This window comes from Aquarana catesbeiana, linkage group LG06 (genome assembly GCF_042186555.1).
Source record: "Aquarana catesbeiana isolate 2022-GZ linkage group LG06, ASM4218655v1, whole genome shotgun sequence".
NCBI classification, from domain to species: domain Eukaryota; kingdom Metazoa; phylum Chordata; class Amphibia; order Anura; family Ranidae; genus Aquarana; species Aquarana catesbeiana.
This window is the reverse complement of record NC_133329.1, coordinates 110,761,844-110,778,628: the sequence shown is the minus strand read 5'-3', so window position 1 is coordinate 110,778,628 and position 16,785 is coordinate 110,761,844. Positions and strand designations below refer to the sequence as shown.

The window sequence follows — 16,785 nt, the reverse complement described above, 5'->3', positions numbered from 1 at the left end:
ACTACCTTCAGTCTTTCCTCTAATTCCCCTCAACCCTACCCTGAACCCTGTTCTTTGTAAATAAAGCTACCTTATTGTGCCCCTGCTATCAGAGGGCGAAGATAGTCCTTTATGTTTAAATATGTTTGTAAATACAGTTGTGCTCATAAGTTTTCATACCCTGGCAGAATTTATGATTTCTTGGCCATTTTTCAGAGAATATGAATGATAACACAAACTTTTCTTTCACTCATGGTTAATGTTTGGCTGAAGCCATTTATTATCAATCAACTGTGTTTACTCTTTTTAAATAATAATCACAACAGAAAATACCCAAATGACCCTGATCAAAAGTTTACATACCCTGGTGATTTTGGCCTGATAACATGCACACAAGTTTCACACAAATGGGTTTGAATGGCTATTAAAAGGTAACCATCCTCACCTGTGATCTGTTTGCTTGTAATTAGTGTTAGTGTATAAAAAGTCAATGAGTTTCTGCACTCCTGACAGACCCTTGCATCTTTCATCCAGTGCTGCACTGACGTTTCTGGATTCTAAATCATGGGGAAAGCAAAAGAATTGTCAAAGGATCTGGGGAAAGGGTAGTTGAACTGTATAAAACAGGAAAGGGATATAAAAAGATATCCAAGGAATTGAGAATGCCAATCAGCAGTGTTCAAACTCTAATTAAGAAGTGGAAAATGAGGGGTTCTGTTGAAACCAAACCACGGTCAGGCCAACTGCCAGGAAAATTGTTCGGGATGCAAAGAAAAACCCAAAAATAACTTCAGGTGAAATACAGGACTCTCTGAAAACATGTGGTGTGGATGTTTCAAGATGCACAATGAGGAATCACTTGAAGAAAGATGGGCTGCATGGTCGAGTCACCAGAAGAAAGCCATTACTACGCAAATGCCACAAAGTATCCCGCTTACATTACGCCAAAGAGCACAGAGACAAGCCTCAAACCTTCTGACACAAAGTCATTCGGAGTAATGAGACCAAAACTGAGCTTTTTGGCCACAACCATAAACGCTACATTTGGAGAGGAGTCAACAAGGCCTATGATGAATGGTACAGAGGTGGATCGCTGATGTTTTGGGGATGTGTGAGCTACAAAGGCACAGGAAATTTGGTCAAAATTTGTTGGCAAGATGAATGCAGTATGTTATCAAAAAATACTGGAGGAACATTTGCATTCATCAGCCAGGAAGCTGCTCATGGGACGTACTTGGACATTCCAACATGACAATGATCCAAAACATAAGGCCAAGTCGACCTGTCATTGGCTACAGAAGAATAAAGTGAAGGTTCTGGAGTTTGCCATCTCAGTCTCCTGACCTCAATATCATTGAGCCACTTTGGGGAGATCTCAAACGTGCAGTTCATGCAAGACAGCCCAAGAATTTACAGGAACTGGAGGCTTTTTGCCAAGAGGAATGGGCAGCTTTACCATCTGAGAAGATAAAGAACCTCATCCACAAATACCACAAAAGACTTCAAGCTGTCATTGATGTTAAAGGGAGCAATACATGGTATTAAGAACTGGGGTATGTAAACTTTTGATCAGGGTAATTTGGGTAGTTTCTGTTGTCATTACGATTTAAAAAGAGTAAACACATTTGACTGATAATAAATGGCTTCAGCCAAACACTAACCATGAGTTAAAGAAAAGTTCTTATGTTATAATTCATATTCTCTGAAAAAATGGCTAAGAAATCATAAATTCTGCCAGGGTATGTAAACTTATGAGTACAACTGTAGTTCTATGTGGGCTTCTCAGTCGCATTACTACAATAGCTGTTTGTAGATATAACTCTGCTGGACTTTAGCTTACTGTAACAGACAAGATTTCTATCATTATGTATGGATATTTGGTTTCCATGTAAACTAATAAAAAAAAAAATTACTAAACAAAAAGCGAGGGCCGGCGAGAAAATTACAGAACAAAAAGTGGGCAGGAGGTGCTTGTGCTGTGTAATTTGGCTACCTGTATCATCTAACATACCTGTATGGCTGATCCTGCCTGGTGCTGCCCTCCCCCCTGTAAACTGACCACGGTTTATCAAGGCTGCCGAGCCCCGACACCGTGGTCTGTTTACGTGCCTCCATCATCCGCTACTCTCCTCTCCCCCTCGCCTGTCAGCTCATGTCAGTGCCCGCCCCCCACCCCTCCTGCTACTAAAGTAACTTTGAAATTTTCAGGCAATGCCTAGTGTTCGATAATGCTATGTGCCCAGTGTGTGTGCGCACTTTATTAAAAGAATGCCATTCTATACCTTATTTCAGAGTGCTCACATGACCACCCGTTGCCCTGCTCCTCGCCTCGCGATGAACGTCAGCGGGAGACTCTCAGCCCCCCTGCTGTAGCTGTCAGATTGGAAGAGGGAACGGCGGGTGCTCACGTGAGCGCCACTCTTAAATAAGGTATAGCATGGCATTTTTTTAAATAAAGCACACACACTGGGCACATAGCATTTTCAAACACTAGGGATTGCCTGAAAATTACAAAGAGGGTTAAACAACCCCTTTAGCTATGGGCAAATAAAACAGAAAGAAAAGTCCTCCAGCAGGCGTTTAAAATAAAAAGAAAACATTTTTTAGATTTTAGCGAGGGGTCTCCGGGGAAGCCTGAGGAGACAGGGAGAGGTAAACCTGGTGTTGGACTTTAAAGTGCTTGTAAAAGTTTAGGGTTTTTACCTTAATGTAATTAACCACTTGACCACTGGGCACTTAAACCCCCTTAATAACCAGACCAATTTTCAGCTTTTGGTGCTCTCACATTTTGAATGACAATTACTCAGTCATGCAACACTGTATCTATATGAATTTTTTGTCCTTTTTTTCACACAAATAGAGCTTTCTTTTGGTGGTATTTAATCACCGCTGGGTTCTTTATTTTTTGCGCTATAAAAGAAAAAAGAACGAAAAATCTGTAAAAAAATTAATTTTTCTTCGTTTCTGTTATAAAATTTTGAAAATTAGTAATTTTTCTTCATATATTTTGGCCAAAATTTATACCGCTACATATCTTTGGTAAAAATAACCCAAATTAGTGTATATTATTTGGTCTTTGTGAAAGCTATAGCGTCCACAAGCTATGGTGCCAATATCTGAAAATTGATCACACCTGAAGTACTGACGGCCTATCTCATTTCTTGAGACCCTAACATGCCAGAAAAGTACAAATACCCCCCAAATGACCCCTTTTTGGAAAGAAGACATTCCAAGGTATTTAGAAAGATGCATGGTGAGTTTTTTGAAGTTGTCATTTTTTCCCACAATTCTTTGCAAAATCAAGGTTTTTTTTTTCTTTTTTTTTTTTTTCACAAAATTGTCATATTAGCAGGTTATTTCTCACACACAGCATATGCATACCACAAATTACACCCCAAAACACATTCTGCTATTACTCCTGAGTATGGCGATACCACATGTGTGAGACTTTTACACAGCGTGGCCACATACAAAGGCCCAACATGCAGGGGAGCACCTTCAGGCATTCTGGAGCACCCATGCCAATTCTGACATTTCTCTCCTACATGTAAAAATCATCATTTATTTGCTAGAAAATTACATAGAACCCCAAAACATTATATATATGTTTTTTTTAGCAAAGACCCTAGAGAATACAATAGCGGTCATTGCAACTTTTTATCTCGCACAATATTTGCGCAGCAATTTTTCGAACGCGTTTTTTTTGGACAAAAAAATGTTTTTTGCTTTAAAAAAAAAACAAAACAGTAAGGTTAGCCCAATGTTTTTGCATAATATGAAAGATGAAGTTACGCCGAGTAAATAGATACCTAACATGTCACCTTTCAAAATTGCACACGCTTGTGGAATGGCGCCAAAGTTCGCCACTTAAAAATCCCCATAGGCGACGCTTTAAAATTTTTTACTGGTTACAAATTTTGAGTTACAGAGGAGGTCTAGGGCCAAAATTATTGCTCTCGCTCTACCGATCGCAGCGATACCTCACATGTGTGGTTTGAACACCGTTTTCATATGTGGGCGGGACTTACGTATGCGTTCGCTTCTGCATGCGAGCACACGGACAGGGGCGCTTTAAAAAAGTTTTAATTTTTTTTTATTGTTCATTTTACTTTATTTATTTTAGTTTGACACTTTTTTCCCCCCCAAAAAATTTTTGATCACTTTTATTCCTATTACAAGGAATGTAAACATCCCTTATAATAGGAATATGGCATGACAGGTCCTCTTTACAGTGAGATATGGGGTCAATAAGACCCCAAATCTCACCTCTAGGCTGTGCCTGAAATTAAAAAAAAAAAAAAAAAAAAGATCCTGGCTTCGATCGTAGCGGTGAGTCGGTAGAAGCACCGGAGGGCGGCGGGAGGGGGGGACGTCCCCTCTCGCCTCCCGTAAGAACGATCAAGCAGTGTAACAGCCGCTATGATCGTTCTTATGGTGTAGGGAATCGCCGGCTGAAAAAGATGATATCTGAATGATGCCTGTAGCTGCACCCATCATTCAGATATCCCCGCACAAAGTCAAGGACGTCGTATGACGGAAGGCCGGAAATGGTTAAAACGCTTTTTTTTTTTTTAACACAAAGTTGTCCATTTATACAATATTTCTACCACATAACATGTACATACCAAAAATGACACCCCAAAATAGATTCTCCTGCTCCTCCTGAGTACGGCGATACCACATGTGTGAGACTTCCACAGCCTGGCCACATACAGAGGCAGAGTATGGCTGAGCATGGCTGGGTATGGCTGAGCATGGCCGAGTATGGCTGAGCATGGCCGAGTATGGCTGAGCATGGCCGAGTATGGCTGAGCATGGCCGAGTATGGCTGAGCATGGCTGGGCATGGCAGAGTATGGCTGAGCATGGCTGGGTATGGCAGAGTATGGCTGAGCATGGCTGGGTATGGCGGAGTATGGCTGAGCATGGCTGGGTATGGCGGAGTATGGCTGAGCATGGCTGAGCATGGCTGGGTATTGCAGAGTATCGCCGAGTATGACTGGGTATCGCCGAGTATTGCAGAGTATGGCTGGGTATTGCGGGGTATTGCAGAGTATTGCAGGTTATGGCAGAGTATTGCAGATTTTTGCGGGGTACTGCAGAGCATGGCTGGGTATGGCAGAGTATGGCAGAGTATGGCTGGGTATCACTGAGTTTTGCTGAGTATGGCTGGGTATCACTGAGTTTTGCAGAGTATGGCTGGGTATCACTGAGTTTTGCAGAGTATGGCTGGGTATCACTGAGTTTTGCAGAGTATGGCTGGGTATCACTGAGTATTGCAGAGTATGGCTGGGTATCACTGAGTATTGCAGAGTATGGCTGGGTATCACTGAGTATTGCAGAGTATGGCTGGGTATCACTGAGTATGGCTGGGTATCGCGGGGTATGGCAGAGTATTGCGGGATATTGCGGGGTATGGCAGTGTATTGCGGGGTATTTTAGGGTATTGCAGGGTATGGCAGAGTATTGCGGGGTATGGCAGAGTATTGCGGGGTATTCCAGGGTATGGCAGAGTATTGCGGGGTATTCCAGGGTATGGCAGAGTATTGCGGGGTATTCCAGGGTATGGCAGAGTATTGCGGGGTATTCCAGGGTATGGCAGAGTATTGCGGAGTATGGCGGGGTATTGCGGAGTATGGCGGGGTATTGCGGAGTATGGCAGAGTATTGCGGAGTATGGCGGAGTATGGCGGGGTATTGCGGAGTATGGCGGGGTATTGCAGGGTATGGCAGAGTATTGCGGAGTATGGCGGGGTATGGCAGAGTATTGCGGGGTATTGCAGGGTATGGCAGAGTATTGCAGGGGTATTGCAGGGTATGGCAGAGTATTGCAGGGGTATTGTGGGGCATACCAGAGTACTGTGGGGCATTGCAGAGGGCATTGCAGGGCATGCATAGTAGTGGGGATGGCTGAGCATGGATGGATGGATGGCTGGATGTCTCTGTGCAGCGCTGTGGGCACTACACATGCAGCCCACAACACTGCAGCCATCCATCCATCCCCCTCTCCGCTCACAGTGTACCGATCGGTACACAGAGGGGAGGAGAGGAACCGGCGTCATCAGATGACGCCGGTTTGTTTACATGTGATCACTCCGTCATTTGACGGAGCGATCACATGGTAAACGGCCGCGATCAGCGGCCATTTACCGGGATCTGTGATGTGCCGGGTCCTCTGGACCCGGCGGTCACAGATGCTCTCGAGTGCGCGCCCTAGGGGGCGCGCGAGAGCAGAATTCTGGGAGGACGTCCCTGGACGTCCTCCCAGAGTTAAACAACCGCCCTGTAGCCGTCATTTGGCTATGGGCCGGTTGTTAAGCGGTTAAAGGGGTTGTAAAGGTAAAAGTTTTTTCACCTTAATGCATTCTATGCATTAAGCCGCCGACAGCCGCCGAGGGACCCCAGAAGACCAGGTTCAGGGCCAGTGATCCTCTGTGTTGCATGTGTCCCCCCAGCCCCCCCCCCCCTTTACTAACCTGAGCCAGATCCAACGATGCGTAGGAGAGCCGCGGCTCTCCCAGCTCTGTCCCTCCTTGCTGCAGATTGATCGCAGCGGGCACCATTGGCTCCAGCTGCTAAGCAAATTCTGTGACAAGCAAGTGGGAGGCAGGGCCGAGCCGCCCTGTCTTTGTCAATGGACGCAGACAAGGCGGCTTTAGAGTGAGCCTGTACAAGTGCCCCCATGGAAAGCGGCTTTCTATGGGGGCACTCACCAAAGAGGAGGAGCCAGGACTGCGGGCGGGGGACCCTAGAAAAGGAGGATCTTAGCTGCTCTGTGCAATACCATTGCACGGAGCAGGTAAGTAGAACATGCTTGTTATTTTAAAGGAAGAACATCAAAAAGGTATAATAACTGATATCTGGAAAAAATCTAAAGCTACCTTTACAGTGGGGCACTCCCACTACTGAAAGGTAAAACCTAGAGATGTACCAAAATTTCAGCCGCCGGAAAATTTCAGCTGAAAAGGTGCGGATAATGGCACTGAAAATGCACCGTGATTTTACCACGAATTCCCTGTGATTTCATGGCAATTCCACGCCGATTTTACCATGATTTGATTATGGTGTGTTTTTCATAGGTCATGTGACTCAAAAACGTAACACGGGTGTGTTAATGGTGTGTTTTCAATGCATTTGAACTAGGAGGTGCGTTTTTTTTTAATAGAATGTACCAAGCAGGATTTTTAACACACCAATGGAAGCCCAACGGACCAGTGTGCAGACATACATAGAATTTAAAGGGATACATGCTTCTTGTGCTACAGGTGCCAATAATGGCCGAAAAACTCATATTCATTTAAATTGATGATATTAATTAAAAAGTTGAATATATTACAATTCTATATAAAAATATAAATGTTTTTTAAAAACTGTCATTTTCGGTTTTCGGCCAAGTGCATCCTGCATTTTCGGTACCAAAATTTCCATTTGGTGCACCTCTAGTAAAAAACGCTGAAATCTGTCTAGGATACCATTTAAAAAGCTCTTTTAGATACCTTATCCCTTGTTCCCCTGGCAGCTGGCACTTTTCTCCAAAGTTCAGGACCGCTGACTAGGCATTGCATGCAAATACACCAGAGTGCAACTCATTGAGCACCAAAGAGAAGCAGCTTTAAGGCACCGGTCACACAGTAAGCAGGAGTAAGGGATAAGATACAATAAACTTGCTTTTTAATAGTACCCTAGAAAACAAGATTTTTTTTTTTTCAAATATAATTTTATTCAACTTCAGGAGAGGATAAAGTTCCAGTACAACAGCATATACATACAGATATAGAAATGAATGAGGACGCAGCCTCTATCAATGCAATATTCTTAAAAGACATAGTAAAATTATTCCAATATTTTAATTATTTTAAACAGTAATATATACTCGAGATGTTTTATGCTGTAATGATATATTATCGGGTATGGCCTACCCCCTCCATTTCCAATTTTCAAGTCAAAAAGATTCAAAAGTAGATAGTTCAAGAGGAAAAGAAAGGGAAAGAAGGGGCGCAGTGTAGAAGAGAGAAAAAGAGAGAGAATGCTAGTAAGAGATAGGAAGGGAAAGGACGAGAAGGGATATAAAAGGAAGGAGAAGGAGGTTGTGAAAGCATAAGAGGGCAGGGAAGCGGGAGGGAGAGGGGTAAAGGAGGCACATGGAGGCAGTAAACGCATCCGACCGAGCCGCAGGCATCCACCCCCACCGTCAGACCGTACTGACCGACTCTTCCCACCAACAATCTCTCACAAAGGGGGACTAAGCTAAACAGATGTACTATTTCCCAGGAGGGTCTGACTCTCATCTGAGAATATGAATATATTCCACTTGGACCAAGTCTTGGTGAACCGTTCGTTTTGGTGTCGGGCTGTGAGAACGAGATCTTCCATCTTTTTGATATCCTCCACTTTTCTAACCCACATACCAACAGTAGGAGCCTGCGTGGACTTCCACAATAAGGGAATGCACGTTTTGGCGGCGTCCAACAAGTGACGAACCAAAGATTTTTTGTAAGCTTTACTGGGTATGTGGGAAGCATGGAGTAGGAAGAAGGCCGGATCCGCCAAAATAGGGCGCTCAGTGAACTTCTGTGTCGTATGTTGGATGGTCTTCCAGAATTGCTCCAAAATGGGGCATGTCCAAAAGATATGGAGGAGTGTTCCTCGGTCACTCTGGCATCTCCAGCATTGATCCGAGGCAGAAGGGAATACGATATGTAAATTTTGCAGGAGTATTGTACCACCTAGTAACTAGTTTATAGTTAGTCTCCTGCATTTTTGTGCATAACGAGGATCTGTATGTGAAATGTATGATATTTTGCTTTTGACGTGTCGTGAAGATACATTGCCAGTCCCGCTCCCATGCCTCGAGGCACTGCAGTCGGAGGTCATCTGATGGTGTAATTAGCAATTGATATGTGGCAGACAAGGCGTGGGGCATTGCACCTTCTTCTGAGCAGTAGGTTTCATAAGTGGTCAGAGTTTGAGCAAAAATTTCTGGGAGGGGGAAGTGATTTGAGAAAATGTTTGAGTTGAAAAGCTCTCCAGTAATCCAAACGGAACGGACCCACCAAGCTCATGAGCTCGGATGTGTTGGGCCACCGGCCGTCCCTGAGAAAGTGGGAGGCTTGGAAATAGTTAAAATTTCTCAGAGAGTAAAAGATGGGGTCTGTGTAACCCGGCGTAAACTCTGGTGTTCCCAGTATCGGACGGAGCGGGGAATCAAATGACGAGAGTCGGTAGTGTGTAAAGAGAAATGAGCACGTACGCGCGGTCATGCCTATTAGGGGATGATTTTTTTTACTTCTCTGGGCAGCACGTGATGGCACCATGGTATTCTGTTCAAGGGTATATCACACTGAGTCTGTTCCAGCCTGGTCCAAAGTTTAGTGGATTGGTGCCGATTCCAGTCAATGAGTCTGGTCACATGGGTCGCATAATAATATTTGCGGAGGTCTGGGACTGCCAGTCCTCTATGCGTTTTGGGGAGTGTAAGCTGACGTCTGTTAAGTCTGGGCCTTTTATGAGCCCAAATGAAATCAAAGAATAGGGCACTAGCTTGGTCAAAATAGGAGAAGGGGATTTGGATCGGTAATGCCTGTAGAAGATACAAGAATTTGGGAAGAATACACATCTTGAGGATATTGCATCTACCAAACCAAGAATGTAACCCTGTATTCCATTTGGCGAGCAGAGCACGAACAGCTGTCAATTGCGGAGGAAAATTTAATGCGAATATCTGAGATATTTTGGGGGGAATATGTGTATCTAAATATTTCAGGGCCGTTGCAGTCCACTTGAATTTAAAATTGTCTCTAAGTGTTATAAGTAGCTGTAGGGGTAAGCCTACACTCATTGCTTCGGACTTGTCTAAATTGATTTTCATATTAGAAATACTACCATATGTGCGAAACTCCTGCAGAAGATTTGGAAGGGATACCACTGGGTTAGTAAGTGAGAACAGCATGTCATCCGCGTAAGCGGCGATCTTCTGCTGTGAGTCTCCCATAACAACCCCTAGTTATGTCCGGGTTGGAACGCACAGTACACAGGAAGGGTTCCAATGACAGGGCGAAGAGGAGCGGGGATAAAGGATATCCCTGGCGAGTACCATTCTTAATTGTAAAGGAGTCTGATAGGAAACCATTGGCATGTACACGAGCTGTAGGGTTGGTGTAAATCGAATATATCCAGTTTAACATCGTGCTGCCCAGTCCTATGTGATTCAAGACGGAAGTCATAAATTGACAATTCACCCTGTCAAAGGCCTTCTCTGCGTCCGTGCTTAAGAAAACACAGGGGGTCTTATTCTGATTGACTACGTGTAATAGGTTAAGAACTCTGATTGTGTTATCCCTTGACTCTCTAGTTGGGACAACCCCCACTTGGTCCTGGTGAATCAGGGATGGGAGGTATAGTTGGATCCTAGTGGCCAGTATTTTGGTAAAAATTTTTAGATCTATGTTGAGGAGTGAGATAGGCCTTTAACTCCCACACGCGGTAACATCCTTCTCCTCTTTGGGTATCACCGCAATGTGTGCTGAAAAAGTGTCACGTGGGATATTCACGCCAGAACCCAGTGAGTTGTAGAATTTGTGTATGTGTTCCCCAAGGTATGGTAACATGATTTTGTAATATTGGGATATGGGTTCATCCAACAACTCACTGGCTTCAACGGGTAGTTTGGGCAAACCTGACTTGAACAAATAGTCCTCAATTTGAACTTGTGAGGAAGCTGGCTTCTGTAGGTTGTATAGGGACGCATAAAAATCTTTAAATTCTCGTGCAATGTTTTGAGTAAGTGTAATTTTCTGGCCCGAAGGTGCCATAATATGTGGGATGTAGTTCGCAAGTACCTGTTCTTTCAAGGAGTTGGCCAAAAGCTTACCACATTTGTTCCCTGATTCATACGACACGCGCCGGCACACCTGTATCGCAGCTTTAGCGCGATACTGCATTAGATCTGTGATTTTGGCACGCAGAAGTAGAATTTCCGCTTCCCCTGCAGGAGTTTGAGCATGTTTGTGTCTAGCTTCGGCTCTATGTAAATCATCAAGACGTGATGTCAACTGTGGCGAGCGTTGCTTCTTAATGCGTGCCCCATGTTTAATGAGGACTCCGCGGATCACCGCTTTATGGGCTTCCCACACAATTCCAGGGATATTGTCAGGGGTATTGTTGGTCTTAAAGTAGCCGTCCAACTCTCTTACCACATCTTTATGAATCTCTTCATCCTGTAAGAGAGACTTTCATTCAGTCTCCAGGTCCGTGTTCTAGAGGTGAGACTATCTGTCAGGGCATATGACAGTAGGACAGGGGCGTGATCAGACCATGTAATAGATTCAATCGAGGAGCTGCGTACGGCGTGCAATTGGGCATGAGGGATTAGGAAGTAGTTAATCCTTGAGTATTGCTTGTGTGGAGAGGAATAAAAGGTGTAATCCCGTTCAGTCGGGTGGAGAAGTCTCCACACGTCAATCAGTTGTGTTTTATGTAGGGAACGTGCTATGCGTTTCCTAGCTGTCTGTGAAACCGAGGAGTGTCCGGAGGAAGTATTCTCGGTGGGAATCAATGGGACATTAAAATCTCCCCCGAGGATCAACTGGCCTCTAGTGAACTCCTCCAAAATATCTAATGTCTTAGTAATAAAGTGATCCTGTTGGCTATTAGGTGCATATATGTTCGCTAGGGTCACTTCGACACCACCAATGTCTCCCCTGAGGAACAAGTATCGTCCTTCCAAGTCAGCATTCACATCTACGCATTTCCAAGGAACAGAACGGGAAATAAGTATGGACACCCCCCGAGATTTGACAGTTCCGAATGTGGAGTGGTACACCGTCGGAAAGAGTTTGTTTTTCAGTATTGGTAGACTACCTCCCTTAAAGTGAGTCTCTTGTATGAATGCTAATTTAACCTTATGACGGTGGAGGTCATTTAGTAACATGCGCCTTTTTTCAGGCACATTTAGGCCCTTCGTGTTTAATGAAAACACAGTCACTGCCTCCATGGCCCCCAGATGTGGATAGGGGTATAGGGACGAGGGTAAGATGTAGGGGAAGAGAAAAGCTTGGAGGTGAGGGAAGAGGGGGGAGAAAAAGAGGAGTTAGAGAATAGTAAAGTGGAAGAGAAGAAGGAGTAGTGTTAAGCTTACACCTAGTGGATGCAAGAGAAGTAGTCTACATAAGTAACACAATAGTGCTAGGACGCTCGCTAGTATAAACTAGTAATCGAGCGCAGGCCTAAATGGGAACGTGGAAAGAAACAGCCAATGGTGAGCCCACTGACCCTCCCCCCTCCCACCTCGCATTGTAGTGATATATGGCTTAACTGGGATGATAACGGTTAGAACTCACAGATGAGAAGGATATGTTTAGTGAGGAAACGTATGATCTTCCTTCAATGGACCAATACATAAACATATAACATACATATAACATTTTGTCCCCGTGCCCGATCATAAAAAACAGCTGAACTCATTGTATCCCCCTGGCAACCTCGCCCATCGACCGGATGATAGCTAGATGTCAAATCCAGCGGGAAGGGAGAGAGCCCCCCGGCGTCAAAGGATCCTTGCATCCATTCCATTACTAATATGTCCAAGTCCCAGTATAGAGCTCTCTCCACTCCCACCGTACACGATTCCCCAAACCTCCATGCCTCCGGACCACTCCCCCCCACAAAATTTCCCTGGGCCATAGTACAGGAGCACACTTTGTCATCCGGACTATCACCATGATGTGGACCGTCCCCTCCATATCCTTTTGACCAAGGTTCCTCCCCTCAAAATACATAACCTGAGAAGCGACAATGCAAAAGTATGCCTTGAGAACTCCTCTGCCAATAACAAACCTGCAGAGGCCGAAAAGGCCTCTGGGAAATTTGTACCTGAATCCCCACCCCCCATATTCTTAAGCAATTAGAGCCCTCGGGGTGTTCGGGGGGGCCAGGGTAGGGTGGGGGAGGGTCTGACATCTCAATGTAATATGCATCACAGTGTCAAGAGAAATATAAACGTAATAAATTTTCACATAACTGAAGCTATTTATTTCTCAATAGACTGAAAGCTCCTATTGCCGCATGCTATTAAACATATTCCCTTTAGGGAAGCACTATTACTTGCAGATGCCTACACATTGGTTCAGTGTTAGTAGCAGGTAATATTATATAACAAAGGCATAAGCGCCTTCTCCTCCCATGTGTGGATGTGGTATAAGTAACCCTGGACTTGGAAACAGATACCAGGGGATTCCCCAGCGTGCTCCGATCAAGCTCCATATGTTTGTTTGCGGATTCACACAGCTGGGAGTGTTCACATAAGGTCCGTCAGAACAGTATTCCAAAAGCGCCACAAGTGCCGGCCATCTGAGCCAGGCATCTGATGGAGACAAAGTACGGCAAGGGGGGCAGCCAACCTCGGTCACAGGGCAAAACAGTTTTTAGCCATCAGGGAGGTAAAGGTTGCACATATTCTGTCACCAGACCGCCATAGAGGAACAGTCAATCAGCAACAAACCCCGGGGCAAAGTAAATTGAACGTGATCAGATTACGGGCTGAAAAGAAACATGAAAGTCATGACTCACGTGTTCCCTCGGGGGAGGGCGCCCGGGGTCTCCTTCTGGAACGTTGTTGACGAGGAGGTTGATAGTTCCGCTGAGTAGAGGATCCCGTGCGTCCCGGTGGGCGAGGAACGAGAGCAAGCCAATTTGGTACCGAGATCGGTTCCATTCCAAGAAACGTGAAAAAGGCTGGTAACTGTCGGAGCGCGTAGGGTAAGAGAGGCAGTGCCATTCCGGAAGGTCACCGCCAAGGGATATCCCCAGCGATATGTGCTCTGATTATGATAAGAGCTTGCCATGTCAGAGTGGAAGATAGCAGGAGAATCCGAGAAAGCCTCCGAGGCAGTGGATGGAGCAGGGGAGACAGGTAATTCCAGGGTGTCAGTTTCTGCCGTATGTTGTGCACGTGGCGCTGTCACAATGGAGCCCAGCGATCCCCTCTGTGAGTCGCGGAAATACTTCCGAATGCCGCTCCGTGGGGTCGATGCTTGGCTACCGCTAACCGATGCTCTTGTTCTGTACCTCTTAGAGGTTAGCATACCTCCCATTCGCTTGAGTAAACCGTTAGAATTTAACTTTTGCAGGGGAAGCCCCACTTCAAGGCCAACTTCAGATGTTGCCTAGAGCTTAGCTTTAAAGCCCAACACTAGACTCTTCGCCTCCTGACCTCCCAGGTTCCCCTGAAGTTCAGTTTTTGTTTTAATGTGTAACCTTCTCAAACAAACAACCACCATACTGACAAAATAATTATAGAAATTTGGTGCAGTTTGAAAGTTAACTAGGCCAATTAAAGGAGAATTCCAGCCTGAGCTTCTCCTCTGGGTCACAGGAGTGCAATTTGTTTTGCACTCCTGTGACCCATTTTCAGGAGAGAGCAATCTGAAGTCCGCTCTCCGCTGACGTCACTGCCATCAGTGGAGGCAGCGTGTCATCCCGGCTTCCCAAGTCTGGATCCGCCAGCTGCCTTGATTGATGGCAGTCTCAGTGAGCCGCTGAGACGGCCACTCCCCGTCCCTCCACAGCTCAGTGCTCCAATGAGCTTGGAGAAGCAAAGAGGAGAGAGATGCTGACTGACAGGCAGCAGCTCTCCTCTCAGGGATCTGTGAAAACTGTAGGGCTGCAACTAACGATTATTTTCATAAATCGATTAGTTGGACGAATATTGTTTCGGTTAATCGATTATTCGGTTAATAACCTTAAAAAAAAGTATGGTGTATAATTTAGTTAATGTGTAAGTTTTTTAAAAAAAAAGGTAATTTATTCTTAAATATCTCTATGCAGTGGTAAATATAAATAACCAACTATATGGTTAGGGAGCAAAATATCGAATCCACTCTGAGCATAACAGACAGAAGAGATATACTGTATACACTATTAGAGGAGATATACTGTATATACTATTAAAGGGTGAATCTGGTAAATATCATCACTTAGTGATCACATTTTTTTTATTAAAAACAAAAACAATGTCTTCCTTCAAAAAAAATGTCATTTTAAGAATGTTCGTTCTTTCATTCAGTGAATGTACAAATGTACAAAGATTTTTCGTCTGAATATTCTCGTCTGAAAATTGATCCGTGTGGCCAGCATAAGGCTCAGTACACATCTGTGCAGTTTGCTTTTCATCTGTTTCTGCAGTGCTTTTTGCTGTGCGTTTTGATCTTTGTGCACGTGATTTTGCTGTGATTTGCGTTTTTGTATTTTTTTGGCCAATTTGTTGTTGGGCAGATTAAAAAAACACAAATTGCTGCAAAAACGACATGCTTTTCTGCAGCTTCTCTATTGAAGTATATTGAACCAAAAAAGCACAGTTTGGCGTGAACATGTCCCATAGGAAACCATGTGAATGAACTGTAGTGCGTTCTGCAAAAAGCACCAAAAAACACATAGATGTGAACCAGGTCTAAGACGTTTAGTAACATAATGGGGTGAAAAAAACTAAAATTAGCCCTTTATAGTACCAAAAAAAGCAGATAATCACTACTGTAAGGGGTTAATTTTTTTTTTTTTAGTGTAGAACTGTGAAAGTAATATTTACAGTAGCGATTATTTGCTCTTGTTGTACTATAAAGGGCTCATTGTAGGGTTTTTTTTTTTTTACCCCATTATGTTACTGGCTGGTTAATCGATTATGAAAATAGTAAAAAACTGAGCCATCGGCGATGTTCGTTGGCTCGGTTCTCAGTGCAGAGATGCAGAGGGACAGCTGCAGCATTGGTCTGATGCTGCATCCACCTAGGTAAGTATGAATCTAAATAAATTTAAAAAAGCCATACTTCTCTTTTAACCGAGCCATAAAACACACATATACAAAATGGACCCAGATGCATTGCCAAGGTCTACTAAACCGTAGTGTCTCTGCTCCAAGTACAGACAACACAAGAGAGGACATGCATGCATTCTGATCTAAATATAACTGTATTAAAAACGTGCCGATACAGCAAAGCAGATTCCTTTATTAGTTTAAGAAAATAAGTCAAACAGAATGGTTTTCTGTTTTTAACTTCAGGAAAAGTTACTTTAGGACCCCTTTCATACTGAAGCAGTTTTTAGGCATTTTAGCTCTAGAAATAGCGCCTGAAAACTGCCTCCCATTCAGTGCGAGTGCTTTCACACTGGGCTGGTGCACTTGTGGGACAAGAGAAAGAGAGGGCGAGAACAAGAGAGAGAGAGCGCGCGCGAGAACAAGAGAAAGAGAGCGCGCGAGAACAAGAGAGAGAGAGCGCGCGAGAACAAGAGAGAGAGAGCGCGCGAGAACAAGAGAGAGAGAGCGCGCGAGAACAAGAGAGAGAGAGAGAGCGCGCGAGAACAAGAGAGAGAGAGAGAGCGCGCGAGAACAAGAGAGAGAGAGAGCGCGCGAGAACAAGAGAGAGAGCGCGCGAGAACAAGAGAGACCGAGAACAGAGAGAGAGAGAGCGCGCGAGAACAAGAGAGAGCGCGCGAGAACAAGAGAGAGAGCGCGCGAGAACAAGAGAGAGAGCGCGCGAGAACAAGAGAGAGAGCGCGCGAGAACAAGAGAGAGAGCGCGCGAGAACAAGAGAGAGAGAGCGCGCGAGAACAAGGAGAGAGAGAGCGCGCGCGAGAACAAGAGAGAGAGAGAGAGAGCGCGCGCGAGAACAAGAGAGAGAGAGCGCGCGCGAGAACAAGAGAGAGAGAGCGCGCGCGAACAAGAGAGAGCCCCGACAGAGAGAGCGCGTCGCGAACAAGAGAGAGAGCGCGCGAGAACAAGAGAGAGAGCGCGCGAGAACAAGAGAGAGAGCGCGCGA

At 44.8% G+C, this 16,785-nt stretch overlaps 1 protein-coding gene across 2 annotated transcripts in view; it reads right to left on the bottom strand.

The window, feature by feature from the left end:
- Positions 1 to 16,785, bottom strand: part of SPSB3 (splA/ryanodine receptor domain and SOCS box containing 3) — a 43,827-nt gene that overhangs the window by 20,057 nt on the left and 6,985 nt on the right. The gene's annotated exons all lie outside the window — the stretch shown is intronic.